Source organism: Brachycentrus maculatus, unplaced genomic scaffold, assembly GCF_059751285.1.
Source record: "Brachycentrus maculatus isolate JH-2025_06_01 unplaced genomic scaffold, ASM5975128v1 h1tg000315l, whole genome shotgun sequence".
Lineage (NCBI taxonomy): Eukaryota > Metazoa > Arthropoda > Insecta > Trichoptera > Brachycentridae > Brachycentrus > Brachycentrus maculatus.
The window spans coordinates 1,119,549-1,132,526 of NW_028281064.1; positions in this window are offsets into that span (position 1 = coordinate 1,119,549).

Sequence of the window (12,978 nt, forward strand, 5' to 3'; positions counted from 1 at the left end):
CTGAAGGTAGCATAGTAAGGGAAAGTAAGGTAATAATGAAAATTAAATCGCTAACATAAGTACTTTTTTAAAATAAATATTTTATGAATTAATTTCTCGATTAGCGGGTGTCTAAGTAAAGCGTCTTCCTAACAACGCAAACTCAGAATAATGTAATATATGTGATTTTATTTGGCAATGCATCATTTTACCAATTACGATCAAATATTCGCTTGGTATACTGTATACACCTATACAAAGTATACATGAACTATAACATTCCAATGTTCGTAAGTGCTAGATTCCTCGGCTATACGTGCTTACTTATAGGCAGGTCTACTCGAGCTGTGATTGGTTGTATTCCCAGGGGAGGAAAAACTTCATCTACAAATGAACGCCACACTCGCTGAAGGAAAACATAACTCATGGCAAACTCAATATTTGCGAGAAAATAATAATCAAACTCTCTTATAGCGATAGCTGAAGAGTTTGGAAAAACCTGTGATTTGAAATGCTCCTTTTATTTATTATATTATTGAAGGGTGGTGAGAAAAGCAAGCCAGCTAATATAATGGTTTTTCATCTGACCGTTTTCAGTTACAGCCAACATTTTTACAAGTTTTCATCAAATCATCATTTACTATGAAAAACCTGCGGATATTTAAATTTCGTGTTTTTATAGATTCAATCAAATTTCTCATATTTTTAAATTCAATTTGAAAGACAACAAATCAATTATATTATTAATAAAAAAGAATAATATTTTTAAGCAAAATATTATTCATGTTTTCCTAACTTTTATTTCATGCATAACCTACAAATAAATGTTGTTTTTTATTAGATTTGATGAAGCTTTCAATTGAAAAAGAGACAAAATTTTAATTAAAAAACTCTATTTGCATGAAAGTTATACATCGTTTATATTGACGTATCAATATAGATGCAAAAGAATCTTTTTAAATGTCCAAGCATTTACCAAATGGTTATTTTATTGTATAATATGCAGAATCCAATTGAAAAAATAAAAGTCGTGAATTTGTTTATACATATTCATTCAAGCTTTTTTTATTCTATCTGGCATTTAAAGTTGTGTATTGGAGAACTGTGATCTAAATTAAACATTAAGGTTTGAATAAACGTTTTCTTTTTGTTATATACTTAATTAATGCTTTGCGTTGGTTCTCCAATAAAACAAGGATCTTTGGCATTTAACGTGTGTTTCTCTGAATGATAAAGGTTACACCCTCGGGGTTAAATGTCCAAAATAAAGCTAGTAGGAGATACATACTTTAAATAAAGCTTCAAGTATGGTTATAAAATAAATTACAAGCAAAATAATATAAATTAGATATTTACATACAAATGTACTATTATATGTTTTTTTGTTAAAAAAAATCAGTAAATAAATTCAATCTAAATAAAGCATAATCAGTAGTTGAAGTGAAAAAGTTTTAATAAAATGGGAAAAGTTAGGTAATTCGTATAAGAATAAATATGTGATCACTTAAGGATTATCAATCATTCGCCTTTTTATTATTTTTAAGTATTTTATCCTTTTGCAAGTGATCCTGCAAGCCTCCACCTATTTGCAAGTAATTTTGTATCCTACCAACGAAAAAAAAAGTAATAATAATATTTAAAAAAATATAAGAGGAGATAGAGAGAAGGAAAATAAAACATAACAACAATTAACTGAAATCAATTTATAAGTCATTCGTTTTTTGGATTTTTAACACTAAAATTTTAAATTTTAGACATGCAGCATGTGATTTAAGTGCAAAAGTGCAAATATTCGTGTTTGAATTTGCAATTTGCAGTTTTATTTTATATTTCAGTGTCAGAATTTGGGGTGATTAAGTCTTGAAGCTTATATTGCGCTATCCAGGATGGTACTTCTGTTTAGAACAATGGTTCTTGCGCTGTAAAAATCCTTCCATCGTCTACTTGGAGGCTCTCATGAGGGTTTGGGGGTGTACTGGAAGGAGGGGAAAAAAGAGAGACCTGAAGTAAGCAGGGGTGGGAGTTGATAGAGATAGCGATATTTATGGCACCCCGTGTGTTCCGTTTGTTCAGGCTTCGTGTAAGGGGTAACTTATGGCTCCTGAGCTTTTCTGAGTTCCTGATACGTGTACACTAAGCACATTTACCAACAAACATATTTATAATCACAATATAATAAACATACCATTTTGTTGTTGTTCATATGCAATTCATTCAAATTATTATTGAATAATTATTTTCCACTATATGTATAATAACCGAAACATGTTATTGCCTTATACAAAAAAAAGTATTTATTTTATATTCATTTAAATAAATGGACCCTATTTTTTTGTAATTCATTAAAATACGCTATACAAGATCCAGAAATCAATTTCATTCAGGATAATATTATATGTTTTTGAATGTTTTGTTTTTTTTTTATTTATTTGTTACATAACGCATCGTTAAAGATAAAAAAACCTAAATCGATAATTTTTTGTTATAATCATTTTTTTAAATGAGTATTTTTTAATGTTGTTTTTAATATACTCACGAAAATGTTGCAATAACTGTAACTGAAATGCAAGAAAAGGTTTTCTATTTAGACGTGTTATTAAAACGTTATGTTAAATAAAATATAAATTATATAATTTAAGTTATATGTTATATTTAAATGAAATATAATATAATATATTACATTTCGATGAAAACGTTATGGTCGACCTGTTTCATCTACTGAAGGTCTTTTACAGTTCATATAAGAAAAGGAATATTAATTATAATTTCAAGCAGGCCGGGAGTATGGACGTAAATGAACTTTATTTGTATAGCAATGATATCTGTGGATATTTGTGTATAATTTTGTTATCATTGAAAAATATTTCGAGTAAGTGTTTTTAAAAATTTGTATTTTAACATAATTTCTATGTTCATAATACATCGATTTAATGAAAAAAAATTGTTTCATGTAAAAAGAACCCAATCCCCAGAGAAAGTCGGACATCAATTTTTGTACCCCCGGAAAGGTTAATAAAATTGGGGTGGATTTATTTTCGTGCACTGTACTTCTTCAGCAAAAAGCTCGCCTCGCTAGTGCTAGGTTTTCTATATTTACCGCACAAAAACAATAGCAATACACCCTTCTATTTACAGACCATACCAGTAAATACTACGTACATATAATACATACTCTTTTCTTGCATGTTCGCTACTAGCGGAACATTTCCCAGGTCTGTCTAATCACTCCGAGTGATATATGCAACCTGAATAATATTATAAAGGCTGATTCATTTTTAAAGTAAAGATTTAAAATGAGGTGAAAATAGTTTATGTTTTGAATATTGAAAGCATTAACTTTGTGGATCATATTAATATATCATTTCGATAAATAAAAAGACTTTGTGTTTTGATCGTCTCACATTTTTATTAAACAACTAGTTTGCCCTCTGAGGGCAATAGGTTGTTGCCGAAACTAGTTGGTTGTTAATAAAAATGTGATCGGATCAAAACACAAAGTCCTTTTATTTCTCGAAATAATATGAAAATAGTTTTTCTATTTTGATTTTTAAAGAATGAGAAGAATATTAAATATCATTTATTAGATGTGAATTTATTTGACATATTGAACACATTAGAACACAAATATACTAAACCTAGCAGATATATTTTTTTTAATAGCAGATAAATAAATGAATCAGTTTCTTGTTAAAAATGTTTTTCTCCATAGAATCAAAAGGAAAACAAATAGCTGGTTAAATATAATAAGCGGTAAAATTATATATATATTGAAAATCATGTTTCCAGGTGACTCTCAGTATGTAAAATAATTCAGGAAGCATCGTTTATACATTAAAAAATAAGAGTCTCTGCTAAAAAAGAGCCTACTTGAATCAACCATGAAGAAATTGAAATACAAAAACTGTAAATTATAACTGTTGTGAAAAAAAATAGCTCACATTTTTTTGTGTACCTAATCGAATATTTTAGTAAAATAAAACAAATTTTAATCCATCCTGTATAAGGCATCTCGTTCACGCTGTAAAGGGCGTGAATCCTTAAAAACACCCTCAGAACAGGAGGGATGTAGAATATATTAACTACCTTTTTTCCATACGAATGAGGCCAGTTAGAGTTTAGATTAATTACTCGGGGTAGTTTTTAGTAAGATTGCAAGGGTAGTTTATTATATTCTGCAAATGTAAACCCTTTGAAATCCTTTAAAGATGTTTTTTATTCCCATGTTTTTGGTTAAAACATTAATTATGTATTTTTTCTTTCATTCAGTTTGAAATAGATTTCGTTAAAAAATATATAAAATATGAAATCAGAGAAAATCATTCAAAATACACATTTTCTAAAATAAATCATTTCACCCATTTAAATACAAGCGTTTTCCTCGATTTTAAAGTTATTTTATTTATTTTATGAAAACAAATATTTCTTTAAGTCTTTTATGACATATGGTTCGATGCATTCAGCACCATAACCAACAAACAATGTATTTTAAAAACAACAAAAATTAAATGAAAATGTATGGATATTCCAATTACCTAAATGTGACTGCAGAATCGCTTTATGAAAAAGCTTTATTTTAATTTTTTAGTGTTTCAAAATAATTTTATTTCAATTTTTTTAATATCATTCTTTATATATTTTTTGATCATGCTCTTTTATTAAATTCTATGACAATGATGTGTATTCATACATTGTTTATTAACTAAAGATCACTTTAGCTCAATAAAGGGCATTTTCAGAAGATGAAAAATTAACATATTAGATCTTGTATATAATATTAGAAAATAAGTGAATATAAATAAGTAATGTTAATGTTTGGATATAATTAAAAATTATTTTAATTGAAACAAACAAAACATATTGCATTTTTAAGAATAATATAAAAGACGCTAATTTTCTGCACTAAACTTAACTGAAGTGATGAGTAGAATTTATTTTATATTTGAAGCACTAACTTTGTGATTTTTCATTTTATGATTAAATGACTTTGTTTTAATAACTTGAGCAGAATGTTGAACGTTTCACACAGGTGTATACTAATAACAGGTGAAAGCCCAGTAAATGGCCAAGAATAACACATTCCATATCAATGAGACACCTAAAATACATATTGTTTCAAATCCTTTAATGTGACGATATTATTCAATCTATTTCATTGTTTTAAGATAGTGGCAAGTTCGTAATAGTAACCGAATGCAGTTTTGTATAACTTAACGTAAATGAATTAAGCCTGGCAACCGTAATTTACGACAATTACGTGAGGCCAGTGTATGCATCATTTCGAGGTATTCATACATCACTATTGACAACTGGACAGACAACGGTTTAGGGAAATATAGTTACAAGCATACGTACGTATTTCAAACATTACAAATCTTCATACATGGTGTTACTTTTACAATTATTCAATTATAAAACGTAGATTTTTAGATCATTATGACAGTGTGTTTTTTTCTACAAATATTTGTAATGCTCGTAAAAGTTCTTGTCTTATATTCGTACAGCTGTAAAATTCCAGGAAATAGTGTTTACATATAAATTTAAATTATTTATCCTATCCTATTTTATTTATCCTGTACAAATGATCATATAATTACAATTTTGTATTTATAAAACGTTTTTAAAGTTTTTATTAAAATTTTAATATAGTTTGACGTTTGAAATGTTTTATTCGGTATTTATTCTTTGATATATGTTATAAAATCATCATGGTCCTATCTATCTAAAAATCATATCTAAAAATCACGAGACGTAGTTTAAATTTTTTATAATCCAATATCTATTTTATGGGTGAATTGCTTATATTTTGTATTAAGAATCGAATATTAAAATAATTAATCGTAAAAAGGGTGAGATCAATGGTGTGGGTTTTATTAAATCTACTATTCTGTAATTTTGATACAGCATAAGAGACAAATGTAAAACATAGTAATATGTATTAAAAGACATAGAAATTAAGTTCATTACTTTTTCTATTCTTTGATAAAATAGTGCAAAGGAGACCTGTTTCTTCTTTCTTTTTTTTTCAAACATAATTTTACTTGTCATGGGTAAAAAAATCTGTCACAGGTGTAAAAAAAACTAGCTCTATTCGAATAAAACGTCGTGTCAATATTTTGAAGCGATGGAAAATTACCTTTGAAGATTTGAGATAAAAAAAAAAAACAATTTTATTAATTTCAATTTACGCACACAAATCTTAGTCATGCAATAATCTTGTATCAATGATTTAATAATAAATACATATTTTCGATTTGCCGTCTTCGACATGTTAAATTATTTAATTCCCTTTCAAAATTCTCTAAATTACATGAATTGTAATTAATTATGAGTTTGTCCGCCTCCGTACTGTAATGGTTAGGCTACCGTTCTAGAGGTCCCGGGTTCGATTCCCAGGGGGGTCAAGTAAATTTAAGTGATTTTTTCACTCTTATATTTATTTAATACTACCCTGGACTGGTACCTGAAGCGGAGGACTGATCACTTTTCCTTCATGTGTTAATGATCAAGATAACACTCCGTTTATATGATGCAGTGCCCTATGCACCATTGGTATGTGGATAAGGGTTTGAATGAATGAGTTTGTGCATTGGGGCTTGAATATCATTTTATGAAGTTCCTAAATAAAAACACCCTGTAGTTTCCGTTAATATCCTAATCGCGTTTATCTGCCGTTATGGTTTCCAGCGCCGTGACGTCATCCGTCCGTTTAGCAGTGACGGCGCTCACCATTGGGATTGTTCCAAACCGACCCCGACACGTAATTTATAATTGGAACACCCTGTAGATACGTGTATCGAGGACCCGCATAACCGGGCGAGTGCTTATTGGCTGCAATTAGATACATTATGTCAGATACGACGGTCTGAATACACAATGTCATATGCCAATTCTAAATTACTTGGTATAGGAACATACAGTTATGCAGGATACTGTAAGTCGTTTTGGCAGTATTTGCATCCTGGTAAATTGGCAATGCTGTCAAACTGTTTGTAAATGTGTAAATAACTCAGTGAAGAAACCCAGATTTGTTATCAACGATTTGGACACATTTTTTCTTCATCTATTTTGAGATGTCAATATAAAAATGACTCATAGTTGGAGAAACCTAGATTTGTGAACACGCTTAAAATGTTGTGAATTTCATATAGTGTCGGGTTGTGATCCCGTGGTTAGTGTCGTGGATTCAGAGTTTCGAATAAGATATATTATTATTATATTATTAAACCCTTATCCGCACCCCAATGGTGCATAGGGCACTGCGTCATATAAACGCACTGTTATCTTGATCGTTTACACATGAAGGAAAGGTGATCAGCCCTCCACTTCTGGTACCAGTCCAGGGTAATATTGAATAAATATTACAGTAAAAAAATCACTTACATTTATTTTACCCCCCTTGGTAAACGAACCCGGGACGTCCAGAACGGTAGCCGAGCGTGCTGAACGGTAGCATTACGCTACGGAGGCGGACATATAAGGAGATATAAACAAATTAATTAAATTGTTATATTTTTTTAGCCATATAAATAAATAAAACGCCTAAGTAGATAAACCCAGACTTGTGAACAAGGATTTGAGCACACATAATGTGTTTTGATTTGATTTTTTTATTGTAATAAACTTACCTAAAACAATAGTAATATATCTAGTCAACACAATGTATTCTGGTCTGATTTTTTTATTGTAATAAACTTACCTAAAATAATAGTAATATATCTAGTCAACACAATGTGTTATGATTTGATTTTTTTTTATTGTAATAAACTTACCTAACAAAATAATAATATGTCTAGTCAAAACAATGTGTTTAGATTTGATTTTTTTTTTAAATTATAATAATCTTACCTAACATAATAGAAGTATATCATGTCTATTAATATGTCCACTGAAAATTGTAAACCTGGACCCATAAAACTAAATGATCACTACCAAGGGCCATGGGTAAATAAGTAAGAATATAAGCCTAAAATTACAAAGTTCTCTAATGGGCAATAACACAACCTGAGCTTTGTGATTTTCCTTTTTCCACCCAAACTAAACCTTCCCTGGCGAAACTAATAGCGGTCGGTACAATTGCAGTGTTAATATGGCGTAGTAGATAATTGTAGACCGCTTCGACTATCGTAGGCCGTAGAGCCTCATAGTCCCACTATGTGGAGGAAAGGAAACCTAATTGTCATAAAGGGTAATGACTCCACAGGGTGAATTCGGAGCCTCCGCGACTCAATAACGGAGCTTCAAGTTTGTTAGGGGAATACAGATAAATGCAACGTAGGGGATTTTTCATTTTATTAAAACTATTTATCCTTTTTTTAAAATCCTTTGAGAATTTATAATAACCTGCATATTATACAAATAATAATTTACATAAAATCCTCGATAACTCAAAATCTAAAATTGATTTATTACAAAAAAGTGGTGTTTATGAAATTTCGTGTGGAGATTGTGATAAAAATATACTGGCCAAACTGCGAGAAATTTATAGATTAAAATTAAAGAACATCATAGCGGTATTGTTAGTAATTATTTTTCGGAATTTGCAAATCACATAATAGATACTAATCACTCATTTCACTCTCATAAATTAAAATTATTACACCTTGTTCCATATAAAGGCCAAATTATGAATTATAGTGAAAATTTTAAAATCCAAAAAAACCTGAATTCTAAAAATAATTTATTAAATAATATATTGTTTCAAAATTCTTCACCATTGCTTTCCATTTTTCCTTTATTTTCAAATTCCGTCCCTTGACTAACCCCTTCCCCTTACTTTCCCCTCTTCTTATTTATAGAACAATTTTATATTTTATATTTTAGTTATTATACAGACCTGAATAATGGAAGTTTAACTTCTGAAACATATAGTCTTTAATAAAACTCAAGTGGTAAAAAACGAAGTGTTTTCTTTAATCATTAGAATTTATAAAGTTAATTAAAAACAATCACACATTATCCAACTTTTTTAAAGGTATAATAATAAAACAACTATATTTATTCCACATAATTTTATTTAACTAATGACATGGTTTTGTCGTTACTGGTGTCATCAGACTGGTAAACATTAGACTGATGATGTCAATATCGACGAAACCCGCTCACTGTTCAAATAAAATATACGCAGAAAAAGCTTTGTAGTTGTTATTTTATTATATAAAATGCAATTCCACCGAGAAATATCAATACATAACTTAAAACAATGGTGTTTCTAAAATTAAAGTAATAACAAATAAATGTAACTTATATGGTACGAAAGTTTATGATTTTTAATGTCGTTATACATTTTTTTTATCTAAAAACAAAAAATGCTTTGCCTTGGTCGAGACACCTATAACATATAAAATATAGAAATATGTATCATTCGAGTAGTGAATAATTCAGTTTTTGATAGAATTAACAAAATATACAGATATTTGATGTGCAGCATAAATAAATATATGTTTTTTTTACTGAATAATACATTGCCTTTGTGTAATAAAGGATCAAGATAACACAGCATCTATAAGATTGACGCCTATGCACTACGGAGAGAGATTACGGGTTACAATAGGTAGAAGAAGGACTTTATTTGTAGTTTTTGGATGATTTCCCACCATATTTTATTTTAATCATTTTGGTAACCTTTGCAGAGCTAATCTTCATGGCAATGTATTGTAGTAAAATATGTTGAATCGCTCACAAATACTTTAGAAATATAAACCTTTATAAATTTATTCTAATTTATTACAGTACAAATAAAAAAAACATTGTAATCCACAAAAAAAAACATTAATACATTGAAAAAAATTACCCATTAACAGGCTATTAATAACAGCTAATAAATCACTTCACTTGTTATTATCATAGAGTATAAAAGCATTGATCACGAACCACCTTTGAACAATATCCGCGTAAATATTGGTAATTGAAATCTGTTGCGTCAAAGCGTTAAAACAAACAGAGGGTTGTTTACTTTTATAATGAACTTTACCCATCAATTTATGCGCATATGTACATATTGGTGTCGATTTATTCGTGTAAAAGATATAACATTTATAGGAAATACAAAAAAGTGATGTTTTTGTTATCAAATGTCATTTAATATAAATTTCGATAAATATTCTGTAAAATACTTAACTTGTAAAAAAATCCCTCTCATTTTCAATTTAAATTATTTTTATATGATACGTTTCACCTAACTGACAGAAAAAGTATATCGGAGAGTGATTTGAAAGTGTCTACTGACGTTTGAATCTTGAGGTGATTTTTCATGAAAACGTCGCAATGTAGATTGTCGATTATTATTATTTATTTATTAACTTATTTCTCAAATCAAATAACGCAAATTACTTAAACAAAGCTAAAATATTTATGCTTGACATAGTAAGAAGATTGAAAACGCAATATAAGGAATTTGTTTATTTGTAATATAAAAATATTACAAAATTTATTAAACAAACGTGAAAAATAGAAAAACAGAAAGATAAGTATGGTATTCTGTATTAACTCATATTTACACGCAGTGTTGATGGCCAATACATCAAATATACACAATGTTTTCTTGACCTTAAATATATGGAGGAAAAGTGATTTCCTAATATACGAAATCTATGCACCTCTTCCAAAATTTCCTAATTTACTATTATTTTACATCTATATCTACATTTATCTCTTTCAAAAACCATGACTTTGGATTTGACAACATTCTTCATTGAGATATGTATACATATAACTGAAATTAAAAAGTTTAATAAATTCTGGATATTATCACACAATTCAATTAAAAAAAAACTGATTACACGTTAATTAAATATAATTGTATCAAATCAAAAAAGACTTATTAATCCTGTGAAATGTAAAATAATTTGATAAAACGTTTTGAAAAATTACAGACGTAATATTTATTGTACGCTTGTACGGTCGGTTGCCCACACCTCTGAAAATAAAACATTTTCCATTTTCTCTTAGTTATATAATTTGTTGAATAAAATGTGGGAGTGTTCTCTGAAGGAAAGTCTGGTATTTTATTGGTTAGCGAAAACTTGGTATATACGAAATTTTGTGTATCTATGTACCTTCTCCTAAACTCTGTGGGAGGTTGGCCTACATTCAAGAAACATATAATGTAGGTCGCTCCTTCTCTTTCTTATTGATGTGCGCCGTACTCTTCAAATGTACAGTGTGAATCGGAAAAGAGTGACTTGGAAAATGAAGAAAAAAAACACAAATATAATTTTTGTTTAATTTTAAATAGTAAATATCACTATTAGTTTAATGAAAAGTCGTAGTAAATAGTGGTATTTACTAAGTAAAACTGAAAATAAAAATGGATAGATTTTACCACAAAGAGACTGACGAATCAATTAATGAAATTTAAATTTAATTATTGTGTTCACATCCGTAATACATACGTCATATTACTAAATATTCAAACCCAAGTATTTGCAAGATTAAAAAGAATATAATGTATATTTCATATTATTTATATGTCGACATAGATGAAGAAGTATATTGAGGTAAAAATATGGAAATTTTTAACATATACAGGGTCTACGACTTATTATCAGCTGATTTAAGTAGTCACTTCGTACATTGTTAATAATTATGTTGGCCTGCCTCCTTAAGTACAGTAGTAAGTGTGTTTGACTATCGTGCTGAAAGTCTTGGGATCGATTCTCAGAGGGGTGAAAATGAGTATTTTTTGCCATAATACTTATTAAATATTATTCTGATCTGTGAACAAAACTTTTCTTCGTGTGTCTAACGATCAAGAAAACACCACTTTTTTATGAGCGAGTGCCTTATGTGGTGGTGTTGAGAAGAGTTAAAAGAGGACGAATTTGTGTTATTATTTTGTGTTGTATATATACCAGGAACCACAAACCCTTACTCTGAATCGACAACACTAAGCATAAGGTGACTTACCCCTCATGTCTCTTTTTCCAATCCCAAAGATTTTGGCGCCCAAAAGACCGCTTACGACCATTCACCGACTACTCAGTGGAACTTCCGGATGCAGGAGTGACCTGGGAGGAAGCGTAGGAAATGACACGTGATAGGGTAGCTTGGAGACTTGGAGTGAACATGGAAGATATGGTAAGATTACATATTCCGCTGCAGTTCTTGCTTATATTTTATCAGCAGATAATCAGCCAAGATTTTTGTTTTTGAATTTGGCATTAAATTTGTTGAATAATATGATGATTACATTAAAAAAAACTTTTGACTTGTTTTAGAGTTTATTAATGTAAACCAAACTATTTCGAGAACTACAGATGAGATGTGATTGACTTCTCGTGTTTACATTAATAACCTAGAAAAAAATGTCTTTTACAAATATTTTATTTAATTACATATCAATTTTCAGCCATGAAAATGTTAGCAAATGACATAGCCAACTATGGTAATTACTCCTGAATCTAGCAAGTGTATTCACGGAGTAAGTGCCGAAATAGTAAAATAAATATGAGTGTATTTATTTCTCTATATCTAATTTGTTAATCTAGGCTTCTTGTAAATAATGTTTATTACACAATTTGAAGTATACACTATTTTTACATAAATTTTTTTGTTCTTCTCTGTGGTGTGTTATAGGGTACGTATTATTAAAGCCACCCACTACTGAGTGGTGGGCGGCACCCAAAGGTGGTACTCCCATGGGAGTAGCCATATTTCCGACTTTGGAGGGGAGCATATTCCCTCGGAAAAAGTGGATATGAAATCATGGGAAAATTCACGTATCCTACATAATTAAAAATATCACAAATATCTTTGTAAAAGGGAATAATATGGATTTTTTTTAAAAACTTCATTATAAAGTCAACCTATTTTGAAAGAGTCACATTTTGCCGAAAAACCTTTTTTTTATAAACATTAATTGTATATATTTATTTCAAGAACAATTTTAAACATTTTACATTTTTTCAGAGACCCACCAAGCCACCTTGTGTGTCTTGTCGGTGAAGTAATATAATATTGTCTAGGTACCTACATAATCAATAGCATATGGCTAAAATAAGA